The sequence below is a fragment of the Anomaloglossus baeobatrachus genome, chromosome 7 (assembly GCF_048569485.1).
Source record: "Anomaloglossus baeobatrachus isolate aAnoBae1 chromosome 7, aAnoBae1.hap1, whole genome shotgun sequence".
Lineage (NCBI taxonomy): Eukaryota > Metazoa > Chordata > Amphibia > Anura > Aromobatidae > Anomaloglossus > Anomaloglossus baeobatrachus.
In genome coordinates, this window is record NC_134359.1 from 185,463,492 (window position 1) to 185,478,478 (window position 14,987).

At 42.7% G+C, this 14,987-nt stretch overlaps 1 protein-coding gene across 1 annotated transcript in view; it reads left to right on the forward strand.

Moving 5' to 3' along the window:
- The window catches only part of DNAH7 (dynein axonemal heavy chain 7), an 880,767-nt gene that overhangs the window by 482,363 nt on the left and 383,417 nt on the right, over positions 1-14,987 (forward strand). The gene's annotated exons all lie outside the window — the stretch shown is intronic.

Below are 14,987 nucleotides of genomic sequence, written 5' to 3' on the forward strand. Positions count from 1 at the left end.
AATGTTAGGGAGAAGTCATATGAGATAACTGTACATTATATGTCTTGAAGGGGTTAATGGTTATTTTTATTGAAATCCCCTGGTATCTTGCAGATGTTTAAAACTTCCAAAAAACCTGAATGAAGGGCAGTGATATTATTGCTGGTGTTGTTTACTGCAAAAAATGAAATCAGTCAGATCTGTCAATATTGTTTTTATTGAATTATTGACTGGATAAGTATTAGGAAAGTTACTGCTACAATAAATACAGTACAAGTACTAACTTATTATCTCATGATTTTAACTTTCTGTGATGATACCAGTGCATCTCAATAAATTTGAATATCATCAAAAAGTTCAGTTAATTCAGTAATTCAATACAAAAAGAGAAAAACATATATTATATAGAGAGTATATACAAACAGAGTGATCTATTTCAAGTGTTTATTTCTGTTAATGTTGATGATTATGGCTCACAGCCAATGAAAACCCAAAAGTCATTATCTCAGAAAATTAGAATAATTACCACAAAACACATGCAAAGGCTTCCTAAGCGATTGAAATGGTCCCGTAGTCTGGTTCAGTAGGCTACACAATCATGGGGAAAACTGCTGATTTGACAGATGTCCAGAAGGCAGTCATTGACACACTCCACAAGGAGAGTAAGTTACAAAAGGTCATTGCTAAAGAAGCTGGCTGTTCACAAAGTGCTGTATCCAAGCATATTAATGGAACGTTGAGTTGAAGGAAAAAGTGTGGTAGAAAAGGGTGCACAAGCAACCGGGATAACCACAGCCTTGATAGGATTGTTAAGAAAAGGCCATTCAAAAATTTGGGGGCAATTCATAAGGAGTTGACTGCTGCTGGAGTCAGTGCTTCAAGAGCCACCACACACAGACGTATCCAGGACATGGGCTACAAGTGTCGCATTCCTTGTGTTAAGCCACTCATGATTAATAGACAACACCAGAAGCTTCTTACCTAAGCCAAGGAGAAAAAGAACTGGGCTGTTGCTCAGTGGTCCAAGGTGTTGTTTTCAGATGGAAGTAAATTTTGCATTTCATTTGGAAATCAAGGTCCCAGACTCTGGAGGTAGAGTGGAGAGGCCTCAATCCAAGCTGCTTCAGGTCTATTGTGCCATTCCACAATCAGTAATGGTTTGGGGAGCCATGTCATCTGCTGGAGTAGGTCCACTGTGTGTTAACCCCTTCACGACCTTGGACGGATCTATCCGTCATGGATTGTGTCACATTAAGCCCCGCCCCCTGCCGCGGGAAGGCGGCGGCGGTCGGCACACATATCAGCTGTTTTCAACAGCTGACATGTGTGCCTTCATGTTACGAGTGGAATCGCTTCCACTCGCAACATTTAACCCCTTAAATCTCGCTGCCAAAGTCTGGCAGCAAGATCTATATGTGCGCGGCCATGATTTTTACTTACCGCCGCCCCCACCGGAAGTCACGTGCGTGATCACGTGACTTTCAGTGGTTGCCATGGTAGCACAGGGTCATGTGATGACGCCTGCAGCTATGAAGTTTCACTTTCGTTTTCACCCGGCCCGGAGCTGAATGAAACAGGAAGTGACATCTATCTGCTGATCACAGCTATACAGCTGTAAACAGCAGAAACAAAGAGCGATCGGATTGCTGATCGCTATAGCCCCCTAGGGGGACTAGTAAAATTAAAAAAAAGTAAAAAAAAAGTTTTAAAAAATAAAAGTTCAAATCCCCCCCTTTCACCCCATTGAAAATTAAAGGGTTAAAAAATAAATAAATATACACATATTTGGTATCGCCGCGTTCAAAAATGCCCGATCTATCAAAATATAAAATCAATTAATCTGATTGGTAACCGGCGTAGTGGCAAAAAAATTCCAAACACCAAAATTACGTTTTTTGGTCGCCGCATGTTTTACGCAAAATGCAATAACAGGCGATCAAAACGTAGCATCTGCGCAAAAATGGTACTATTAAAAATGTTAGCTCGAGATGCAAAAAATAAGCCATCACTGAACCATAGATCCCGAAAAATGAGAACGCTATGTGTTTCGGAAAATGGCGCAAAACGTGCGCCACTTTTATTGAACGAACTTGTGATTTTTTTTTAACCCCTTAGATACAAGTAAACCTATACATGTTTGGTATCTACAAACTTGCACCGACCTGAGGCATCACTTAGATACATCAATTTTACCATATAGTGAACACGGTGAATAAAACATCCCAAAAACTATTGTGCGATCACACTTTTTTTGCGGTTTTTCCACACTTGGAATTTTTTTGCTATTTTCCTCTACACTATATGGTAAAACCTATGGTTTCATTTAAAAGTACAACTCGTCCCGCAAAAAATAAGCCCTCATATGGCAAGATTGACAGAAAAATATAAAAGTTACGGCTCTCGGAAGAAGGGGAGCAAAAAAAAACCCTGCAAAAACGGAAAGTGCCCGGGGCTGAAGGGGTTAATAATAAAAATAATAATCTTTATTTCTATAGCGCCAACATATTCCGCAGCGCTTTACAATTCAGGAGGATCATATACAAACAAGTAACAGTTATAGAAATACAATATTTAGAGGGAAAAAAAAGAAGAAAAAACACAACCCTGCTCGTGAGAGCTTACAATCTACAATGAGATGGGGGGGAGAGGCAAGGTTCAAGTGCTTATTTACAATGACAATCCAGCCATCTCACGGAAATGGGGCTAGATAGTGGTTTCCTGGACCAGTGAGCCCGAGCCTTGAGATGCCTTTGGGTGCCATGGAGTTTGATGTGGAGTTATGTTGTGAGAAGTTGTAGAGGGACTTTGTGAATGGAATCTGATTAGGGAGTGTGATAGGCCACCCTAAAAAGATGCGTCTTTAGGGTGCGTCTGAAGCTGAGTAAGTTGTGATTTGTCCTAACTTCTTGGGGTAGAGCGTTCCAGAGGGTTGGTGCAGCTCGGAAGAAGTCTTGGATCCGGGAGTGGGAGGTTCGAATTAGTGTGGATGTTAGTCAAAAGTTGCTTGCAGAGCATAGAGAACGGGTGGGGTGATAGACAGAGAGGAGGGTGGAGATGTAGGGGGTGCCGCACTGTGGAGAGCTTTGTGGGTGAGAGCAAGCAGTTTGAATTGGATCCTGTGATATATGGGCAGCCAGTGCAATGACTGGCACAGAGCAGAGGCATCCGAGTAGCGGTTAGCCAGATAGGTGACCCTGGCTGCTGCATTAAGGATGGACTGTAGAGGAGAGAGTCTAGTTAGGGGGAGACCAATTAATAGAGAGTTACAGTAGTCAAGGCGAGAGTGGATCAGGGCCACGGTGAGGGTTTTTGTCGTTTCCATTGTGAGAAAGGGGCGGATTCTAAAGGGGCGGGTTAACTAGACCAAAGTCAGCGCAGCTGTCTACCAGGAAATTTTAGAGAACTTCATGCTTTCCTCTGCCAATAAGCTTTTTGGAGATGGGAATTTAATTTTCCAGCAGGACTTGGCACCTGTCCACACTGCCAAAAGTACCCATACCTGGTTTAATAATCACAGTATCACTGTGCTTGATTTGCCAGCAAACTCGCCTGACCTAAACCCCATAGATTCTATGGGGTATTGTCAAGAGGAAGGTGAGAGACACCAGACACAACAATGCAGAATAGCTGAAGACTGCTGTCAGAGCAACCTGGGCTTCTATAACACCTCAGCAGTGCCACAGGCTGATCGCCTCTATGCCACGCCGCATAGATGCAGTAATTCATGCAAAAGGAGCCCCGACCAAGTATTGAGTGCATTTACTGTAAATACTTTTCAGTAGTTCAACATTTCTGAGTTAAAAATCATTTTGTTCAGTTGGTCTTACATAATATTCTAATTTTCTGAGATAATGACTTTTGGGTTTTCATTGGCTGTAAGCCATAATCCTCAACATTAACAGAAATAAACACTTGACACTTTAAATAGATCACTCTGTGTGTAATGACTCTATATAATATATGCATTTCCCTTTTTGTATTGAATTATTGAAATAAATTAACTTTTTGATGATATTTTAATTTATTGAGATGCTCTTGTACTTAACTGCTTCCTGACATGTCAGGTCCCAAAACATAAAGTTGGCTCAAGAGCTGAGCATCATCCTGTGACAGCAGCGACCAGAGCATGCTCCAGACATTTAAAGTGTGGGCATTGTTTTAATTTTTATTTCATAAATCAATAGTACACATGAAAATAAGCAACTTTGGAATATATCTTATCAGAGAAATCTGCTTCTTTCTCTGCCAAAATGGATCAGTCATTATCAAAATTCTCCATTCCGAGGTAAAATCTGTGTTCAGTGAAGACTTCCTCATTACTGAGATAGCAGTTGGTACTGATGAGATACTATGATAACGGGAGGAGAGAGGAGCTAAAGGCAGAGGGAGGAGCTATAGGAAGAGGGAGGAACTAGAGCCGAGCTCCATCCTCTCCTCACTCTTCTATCTACATAGAACTTCATCAGTAACAACTGCCATCTCCTATCTCAGTAATGGGAAAGTCATCAGTGAATAGAGATTTTACCTCAAAATGAGAATATTGATAATGACTGTTCCATAAAGATGAGCGAGTACCAAAATATTCATAATCGCTATACTCGTAACAAATACTTTGTAATACTCGCGTATTGGTTCCAAATAGCGAGTACAATGCAAGTCAATGGGAAATGCAAGTCATTTGCTACTGGACCCAACAAAGAGGTCTGAAGGACTGAGGAAAAGGCTGAAATGGATGGGAAAGTGATAAAACTGAATGGGAAGAGCTTGGAGAATATGTCTGCATGCATTTCTGACTCACATATGGTTTCTGGGAATAAGGATGTCAGAGTATTATGCCTCTTTTACAGATGCACAAGAACACCTACCAAACCTAACCTAAATTGCATTTTACAGGACAAAAATGTAAGGCCCTGTGCGCACTTGCCGGTTTTTGCCGCGGATTTTTTGCGGATTTGCTGCATGTTTCGCTGCAGAAAATGTTCATAACATCTGTGCAGTGATTCACCAGCAAATGCTATGGGGAAAAAAAAATCCTGTGTGCACTAAGCGGAATTTGACAGCTGCATGTTGTGCTGCAGGATTCCCGCAGCAAAAACAAGTGCATGTCACTTCTTTTCCGCACATCGCTGCGGGATTTCACTCCATTGACTGCAATGTAATCGTGAAATCCCGCAGGGAATAACGCAGGCAGCAAATTTTGTGCGGTTCATTGCGTTTTCCTGCATTATTCCCTCCGGTATTTCGCGGTTTACCTGCGGTAATGTACATCGCTTGCCTTCGGTTTGCAGGGAAGTGATGTCATTATGACAGCTAGAGGAAGTGGAGCAGAGAGTAAACACACACATCACAGACACACACTGACATCACAGACACAGACATAGAACACAGACACAGACACAGACATATAGAATACACATAGAAAGCAAACGGAAATATAGAAAAAAAAACACGTGGGCTCCGCCGTATTTTTACCTTACAGACGAGGTAAGCACACAGCGGCGGCCCGGTATTCTCAGGCTGGGGAGGGCGAGGGGCAGGGTTAATGTCCCCCCGCCCACCTCCCGCAGCCGAGAACATCAGCCGCAGCTGCCCCGGGACTGTCACATGCATTATGCGGCAGTACCGGAGTGTCCCCAGCTCTTCTAGATGCCGTGATGCGGTGGCTATCCAGGTAATAAGGAGTTAATGGCGACGGATCGTCGCCATTAAGTCCAGGCCTGATCATGGCAGCGTCTATGAGACAGCTGACATGATCAACCCGTAAGTAAGGTGAAAAAACACACACAGAAAAATCCTTTATTTTAAATAAAACACAAAAAAGCTCCTGGTTCACCCGTTTATTAACCCCCCCGAAACACACCGCTCCGGCGTAATCCACTTCCACCGATGCTTGAATCCAGCCGCGACTGACACAGCGAGACAGCAGAGGTAACCACAGGGCATTTCCCACGGCCGGTAATGTGAACTCACTACCAACCGTGAGAAATGCAGCGTGTGCTCACAGGGACTCTGTCTATCTATCCCTCTATCTAACTATCTAGCTATCTCTCTATCTATTCTTCTGTCTGTTTATCTATCTGCTATCTAAGGAAATTTTTTTTTTCTTTTTTTTTTTTCAATGTGCTTTATTGCATTGAATGCATTAAAGCACATGTACCAACCCGCACGCGGCAAAACCGCGGCAATACCGCGAACAATACCGCGGTAAAGCCGCAGCAAACCGCGGCAAACCGCATGCAGTTTTTGGCTGCGGTTTGCCGCGGTTTTTTACTGCGGGTGTGGTAATCTTTCAGTGCTTGCGGAATTTTCTTGAGAAAATTCCATTTTCCAGTGCGCACAAAGCCTTAAACAGTTTTTCCTGCATAATCACTTGTATATAAGGCAAAATAAACTGGAGTAAAAAAAAAATATCTCTTTTAGCGTTTGTTCACACACAGTGTTTTGGCTTTTTTTTACTTTTACAATTGGGAGGGCCCTGACTTATATTTTTTAGGTCCCTCTGTCATATATAATTTCCATTTAGCTATTCCCCAGCACTTACAAGGCTAACTAGAACGAGCCTGTTGGTATGTTGATCTTTGACCTGAGGGGCCTCAAATGGTCCTTTAACATACAGTACAGAGCAAAAGTTTGGACACACCTTCTCATTCAAAGAGTTCTCTTTATTTTCATGACTCTGAAATTCGTAGATTCACATTGAAGGCATCAAAACTATGAATTAACACGTGGAATGAAATACTTAAAAAAAAAGTGTGAAACAACTGAAAATATATCTTATATTCTAGGTTCTTCAAAGTAGCCACCTTTTGCTTTGATTACTGCTTTGCACACTCTTGGCATTCTCTTGATTAGCTTCAAGAGGTAGTCACCGGAAATGGTCTTCCAACAGTCTAGAAGGAGTTCCCAGAGATGCTTAGCACTTGTTGGTTCTTTTGCCTTCACTCTGCGGTTCAGCTCACCCCAAACCATCTCGATTGGGTTCAGGTCTGGTGAATGTGGAGGCCAGGTCATCTGGCGTAGCACCCCATCACTCTCCTTCTTAGTCAAATAGCCCTTACACAGCCTGGAGGTGTGTTTGGGGTCATTGTCCTGTTGAAAAATAAATGATGGTCCAATTACATGCAAACCGAATGGAAAAGCATGCCGCTGCAAGATGCTGTGGTAGCCATGCTGGTTCAGTATGCCTTCAATTTTGAATAAATCCCCAACAGTGTCACCAGCAAAGCACCCCCAAACCATCACACCTCTTCCTCCATGCTTCAAGGTGGGAACCAGGCATGTAGAGTCCATCCGTTCACCTTTTCTGTGTTGCACATAGAAACGGTGGTTGGATCCAAAGATCTCAAATTTAGACTCATCAGACCAAAGCACAAATTTTCACTGGTCTAATGTCCATTTCTTGTGTTCTTTAGCCCAAACAAGTCTCTTCTGCTTGTTGCCTGTCGTAAGCAGTGGTTTCCTAGCAGCTATTTTACCATGAAGGCTTGCTGCACAAAGTCTCCTCTTAACAGTTGTTCTAGAGATGTCTGTTGCTAGAACTTTGTGTGGCATTGACCTGGTCTCTAATCTGAGCTGCTGTTAACCTGCGATTTCTGAGGCTGGTCACTCGGATAAACTTCCTCCACAGCAGAGGTGACTCTTGGTCTTCCTTTCCTGAGGCAGTCCTCATATGAGCCAGTTTCTTTGTAGCGTTTGATGGTTTTTGCCACTGCACTTGGGGACACTTTCAAAGTTTTCCCAATTTTTCGGACTGACCTTCAATTCTTAACCCCTTCAGCCCCCGGGCACTTTCCGTTTTTGCGTTTTTGTTTTTTGCTCCCCTTCTTCCGAGAGGCATAACTTTTTTATTTTTCCATCAATCTTGCCATATGAGGGCTTGTTTTTTGCGGGACGAGTTGTACTTTTAAATGAAACCATAAGTTTTACCATATAGTGTACTGGAAAACGGCAAAAAAATTCCAAGTGCGGAAAAATTGCAAAAAAAGTGGGATTGTACAATAGTTTTTGGGATATTTTATTCACCGTGTTCACTATATGGTAAAACTGATGTGTGGGTATGATGCCTCAGGTCGGTGCGAGTTTGTAGACACCAAACATGTATAGGTTTACTTGTATCTAAGGGGTTAAAAAAAATTCACAAGCTTGTCCAAAAAACGTGGCGCACGTTTTGCGCCATTTTCCAAAACCCGTAGCGTTCTCATTTTTCAGGATCTGAGGCTCAGTGATGGCTTATTTTTTGCGCCTCGACCTGACGTTCTTAACTGTACCATTTTTGCGCAGATGCTACGTTTTGATCTCCTGTTATTGCATTTTGCGCAAAATTTGCGGCGACCAAAAAACGTAATTTTGGCGTTTGGAATTTTTTTGCCGCTACGCCGTTTACTGATCAGATTCATTGATTTTATATTTTGATACATCGGGCATTTCTGAACGCGGCGATACCAAATATGTGTGTATTTTTTATTTTTTTAACCCTTTAATTTTCAATGGGGTGAAAGGGGGGTGATTTGAACTTTTAGGTTTTTTTTACTTTTTTTTTTATTTTACTGGTCCCCCTAGGGGGCTATTGCGATCAGCAATCCGATCGCTCTGCACTATCTGCAGATCTCAGCTACAGAGCTGAGAACTGCAGATTTGCTGCTTCACTTTCAATGCCGGCTGTATTCCGGCATTGAGAGGAAGTGACTCATGTTAGCTACAGGCATCATCACATGACCCTGTGCTACCATGGCAACCGCCGAAAGTCACGTGATCATGTCACGTGACTTCCGGTGGGGGCGGGGTAAGTCACTGTCATGGCGGCGCCCATGTACATATCGCTGCCAAGACTTTGGCAGCGAAATGTAAGGGGTTAATGGCCGCGGGTGGAAGCGATTCCACCCGCGGCTAGCAGGCACACATATCAGCTGTTGATAACATCTGATATGTGCGCGTCTCGCCGCCGCCCGCCGGCGGCAGGGGGCGGGGCTTACCGGCACACGATCCATGACGTATCTAGTACGTCATGGGTCGTTAAGGGGTTAAAGTAATGATAGCCACTCGTTTTTCTTTACTCAGCTGCTTTTTTCTTGCCATAATACAAATTCTAACTGTCTATTCAGTAGGACTATCAGCTGTGTATCCACCAGACTTCTGCACAACACGACTGGTGGTCCTAACCCCATTTATAAGGCAAGAAATCTTACTTATTAACCCCTTAAGAACGAAGCCAGTTTTGTACTTAATGCCTAGGCCATTTTTTGCAATTCTGACCAGTGTCCCTTTATGAGGTTATAACTCTGGAACGCTTCAACGGATCCCCGTGATTCTGACATTATTTTTTCGTGACATATTGTACTTCATGATAGTTATAAATTTAGAATGATATTTTTTGCTTTTATTTGTGAAAAAATCAGAAATTTGATGAAAATTTTGAAAATTTTGCAATTTTCAAAATTTAAATTTTTATGTCCTTAACCCAGAGAGTTATGTCACACAAAATAGTTAATAAATAACATTTCCCACATGTCTACTTTACATTAGCGCAATTTCTGAAACAAAATATTTTGGGGTTAGGAAGTTAGAAGGGTTCAAAGTTCATCAGCAATTTCCCATTTTTTCAACAAAATTCACAAAACCATTTTTTTAGGGACCACATCACATTTGAAGGGACTTTGAGAGGCCTAGATGAAAGAAAATACCCAAAGGTGACACCATTCTAAAACCTGCACCCCTCAAAGTACTCAAAACCACATCCAAGAAGTTTATTAACCCTTCAGGTGCTTCACAGGAACTAAAGCAAAGTGGAATGAAAAAAAGCAAAAAATAAAATTTTACCTAAAATGTTGCTCTACCCCAAATTTATTCACTTTCAGAAGAAATAACACAACAAAATGGACCTTAAAACTTGTTACTCACTTTCTTTTGAACGCGCCAATACCCCACATGTGGTCAGAAACCTTTGTTTGGACAAATGGGAGGGCTCGGAACAGAAGGAGCAATATTTGAATTTTGGAAAGCAAATTTGGCTGAAATAGATTGTGGGCACCATGTTGCATTTACATATCCGCTAAGGTACCTAAACAGCAGAAACCCCTTACAAGTGATGCCATTTTGGAAACTAGCCCTCTCAAGGCTTCTATCTAGGGGTATAGGGAGAATTTTGGACCCACAGGTACTTCACAGATTTTGATAACGTTACATTGTCATATTGAAAATTTTCATTTTTTTTCTCAAAAATGTTGCTTTAGCATCAATTGTTTTGCTTTTTCAAGAGGTAATTCCAAAAGTTTTACCCAAATGTTTGGTGCCCACTTTTTTATGAGTGCGGTGTTATCTCACATGTGGTCTGAAACCTTTGTTTGGAGAAATGGGAGGGCTTGGAACGGAAGGAGCAATATTTGAATTTTGGAAAGGAAATTTGGCCGAAAAAGATTGCGGGCACCATGTCGCATTTGGAGGACCCCTAAGGTACGTAAACAGCAAAAAAAAAACCACAAGTGACCCCATATTGGAAACTAGGACCCTCAAGGAATTTATCTAGATGTTTGGTGAATACCCTGAACCCCCAGGTGCTTTACAGAAGTTTATAACGTTGAGCCATGAAAATAAAAAAATAAAATTTTACCGCAAAATTGTTACTTCAACCAGGTAGCTTTTTTTTCACAAGGGTAACAGGAAAAACATCACCATGAAATTTATTGTGCAATTTCTGCTGAGTTTGGTGATATCTTGTATGTGGTGGAAATCAACTGTTTGGGCACACGGCAGGGCTCGGAAGAGAAGGAGTGCCATTTGACTGCAAAATTGGCTGTAATCAATAGCGGACACCATGTTGCATTAGGAGAGCCCCCGAGGTGCCTAAAAAGTGGAGGTCCCCCACAAGTGACCCCATTCTGGAAAATAGACCCCACAAGGAATTTATCTAGATGTTTGGTGAGTACCCTAAACCCCCAGGTGCTTCACAGAAGTTTATAATGTTGAGCTGTGAAAATCAAAAAAATATATTTTTACCACAAAATTGTTAATTCAACTAGATAGCTTTTTTTTAACAAGAGTAAAAGGAAAAAAAATCTGCATAAAATTTATTGTGCAATTTCTCCTGAGTATGCTGATACCTTATGTGTGGAGGAAATCAACTGTTTGGGTGCACAGCAGGGCTCGGAAGAGAAAAAGTGCCATTTGACTGAACAATTGGCTGGAATAATTAGCGGATGCTATGTCGCATTTGGAAAGCCCCTAAGGTGCCTAAACAGTGGAGGTCCCCCACACTGACCCCATTCTGGAAACAAGACACCTCAAGGCTTTTATCTAGGTGTATATTGATCATTTTGAATCCACAAATACTTCACAGAATTTGATAAGCTTAGGTTGCCATATTGAAATTTTCATTTTTTTCACAAAAGTGTTGATTTAGCATCAAATTTCTCACTTTTTCAAGAGGCAACAACAAAACGTGGACCCCACAGGTGGTTATCCAATTTCTTGTGAGCGCAGGGATACCCCACATGTGGCCAAAAATCTCTGTTTTGATAAATGGGAGGGCATGGAATGGAAGGAGCACCATTTGAATTTTGGAAAAGTTGAAATAAATTGTGCGCACCATGTCACATTAGCAGGGCCCCTTGGGTACCTGTACAGCAGAAACCCCCCACAACTGACCCCATTTTGGACACTGGACCCCTCAAGGATTTTATTCAGGGGTATAGTAAGCATTTTGAATCCACAGGTACTTCACAAAAATGTTGCTGTAGCAACAATATTCTCACTGTTAGGCTATGTGGCCATGATCCAGCGACACGGCGCCTAGTACACAGTGCCAGCCTTCCTGCAGAGATAGTGTTGTCCACGGGAGAACGCAGCTGCCCATGCCCACGATTTGGGTTTAGGCTGCTGTGAACTTTAGCTTTATTCTACCTGCAGAGAGCACTCTTGTCTCTGCAGCATAAATTGACATGCTGAGGCTCAGGAAGCTGCGCCACAGGTCGGTTTATGCTGCGGAGAAAAGAAGCACAGTGGGCATGGGATTTCTAAAAATCCTTCCACTGTGCTTCTACTTTACAACGCAGCGTTATGGATGCAGGGAAAACACTGCGCCCAAAACGCTGCAAACCCTGATTGTGGGCACACAGCCTAAAATGCTGCAATGGATGAATGGATAGATGTCAAACATATATAACGTTCCACCCCCTGCATATTCTAAGCTGGCGCCCTTTAGTGCCTTTCATGTGGCACTAAAGGGTGCCTAGCCTTGTATTTAGCCCAAAAAAAAAAAAAAATTAAAATAAATAACGTGGGGTCCCCCCTATTTCTGATAGCAAGCTAGGGTAAAGCAGACAGCTGTAGCCTGCAAACCACAGATGACAGCTTTCTCTTGGCTGGTGATTAATTTGAAGGGCTCCCCAGGCTGTTTTTTTTGTTATTTTTAATTATTTATAAATAAATAATTAAAAAAACAAACAAACGTGGGGTCCCCCCAAATTAGATCGCCAGCCAAGGTGAAGCTAACAGCTGGGGTCCGGTATTCTCAGGGTGGGAAGAGCCATGGTTTTTGGACTCTTCCCAGCCTAAAAATAGCAGGCCGCAGCCGCCCCAGAAGTGGCGCATCCATTAGATGCGTCAATCCTGGCGCTTCGCCCCAACTCATCCCGTTACCCTGGTGCAGTGGCAAATGGGGTAATAAATGGGGTTGATACCAGATGTGTAATGTAGCAACAACCAAGACAGTCACAATAGACTTAGAGTAAAAGGCAACAACTTCAGGGACATATTAAAGAAGGCAGAAAAAGAAGTCTTTAAATTTGCCTCATATTACATCATATCCCATGGGATATGATGTAATATGAGGCAAATTTAAAGACTTCTTTTTCTGCCTTCTTTCAGATGTGTAATGTCACCTGGCATCAAGCCCAGCAATTAGTTATGTCACGGCGTCTATTTGATACCAGACATAACTAATTGACAGTAATAAAAAAAAAAAATTGACAGCAAAAAAAAATGTATTTGAAAAAACACTCCCCAAATCATTCCCTCTTTCACCAATTTATTGAAAAGAAAAAAAAAATCAGGTCCCCTGTAATCCATTTTGGAAGTTCCACGTCGATTCTGGACCTTCTAGAATATGGGGGGCACACTCAGGGAACGTGTCCCCCATTTTCTAGGAGTGCAGACCCTCCATTTGAGGAGAGTGGGTGCAAAGAATCTGCACCCACTCTCCCCGGGTCACAGCTGCAGAGTGCGAGCAGCAGCCAGCGTTTCTGAAGGCAAAGCAGGAAGCTGAGCTGACAGCCGCGCTCTGCGCATGTGACCGGCGTGCACTGTGAAGGAGGAGGGGGCAAGGGGGAACAGAGCTGCGACAGGTACGGGGGACACCGGAGGACACCAGGGTGGGAATAGGGGGTGACCTGGCAGGGTCTGGGGAGCAGTTTTCTGTTGCATGTGTGATGGCACATGCGACAGAAACCAGACGAAAAGGTTAATGCTCCAGGTGCGCTGCTGTGCGCGCGGCCATCTTGGATTTTCAGGAGGGGGTTAGATGGTCGGGGGGGCACTTTGGGGACACCGGGGGACCGGAGGGGACCGGGGAAGAGATTTATCTCCCATATGACATGTTTGATCATGCCAGATGGGAGATAAATCATTTTTTACCGGCGCTGTCATTTACTGTAACGTAATCATCGTTTTACTGTGTATACCGGTGATCACGTGAGCGGGGACCGGAAAAAACGGCCCGAATCATGATCTCCAGGGTCTCTGATACCCCCGGTAGCTGAAATCCCGGAGATTTTCTGACTCTGGGGGGCGCTATACCCTTTTTTCCGACCGCCGTAAAAAAGCGGCGGATCGGAAGAAGTACCCTTAATTGCCGCCGTTAAAAGGCGTATCGGCGGTCGTTAAGGGGTTAAACCTGACAGGGCACACCTGTGAAGTGAGAACCATTTCTGGTGACTAAATCTTGAAGCTCATCAAGAGAATGCCAAGAGTGTGCAAAGCAGTAATCAAAGCAAAAGGTGGCTACTTTGAAGAATCTAGAATATAAGACATATTTCCAGTTATTTCACACTTTTCTGTTAAGTATTTCATTCCACATGTGTTAATTCATAGTTTTGATGCCTTCAATGTGAATCTACAATTTTCAGAGTCATAAAAATAAAGAAAACTCTTTGAATGAGAAGGTGTGTCCAAACTTTTGGTCTGTACTGTATGTTTTTGAGGGACTGCTGTTACTTATACATTGGGCGGTCCCTCCCTCATTGAGACTCAAATAGTGGAATACATATTCCATAGCAGTTTACAATGCACCCATTGTAGCATTGGGCTTTATACTCGTCCTCTTCCTCCTCCATGTCATTCTGCGGCCCTAAATTTAAATTTTCAGAGGGCCTACAATAGTCAGGAAACCTGAGTTTGGTGAGGACCCTGAGATGGCCCAGTATCATACGTTTGGGAGGGACTGCTCTTACGTTGAGCTATACCCTCCTCTTTCTCCATGTCATTCTGCAGCCCTCAATTCAAGTTAACAGAGGGCCATTAGTTGTTCATCAACAATCATTGTAAATTGCTATTGAATATGTATCCCCTATCTCAGTCACAATGTGGGACTACCAGGGATGTTTTTTTGCCAGCTATGGTGACTGACAGTAGATTTCTATCGAATATGTATCCCCTATCTCAGTCACAATGTGGGACAACCTGTGACATTGGTCTCCAATGACAAATAGTAGTTAGGCTGGAGTAGGAGTAATGCCTGGTTGGTCAAACACTGCACAATGTGCGTAGTGTTTACAAAATTTAGCTCTATGGGCTAAGTCATGGTTGATGCAGGAAGGAGTGGCTTTATACTGTGTGCAGAATTATTATGCAAATGAGTATTTTGATCACATGATACTTTTTATACTTGTTGTCCTACTCCAAGCTGTATAGGCTTGAGAGCCAACTACCAATTAAGTAAATCAGGTGATGTGCATCTCTGTAATGAGGGGTGTGGTGTAATGACATCAACGCCCTATATATGGTGTGCTTAATTATTA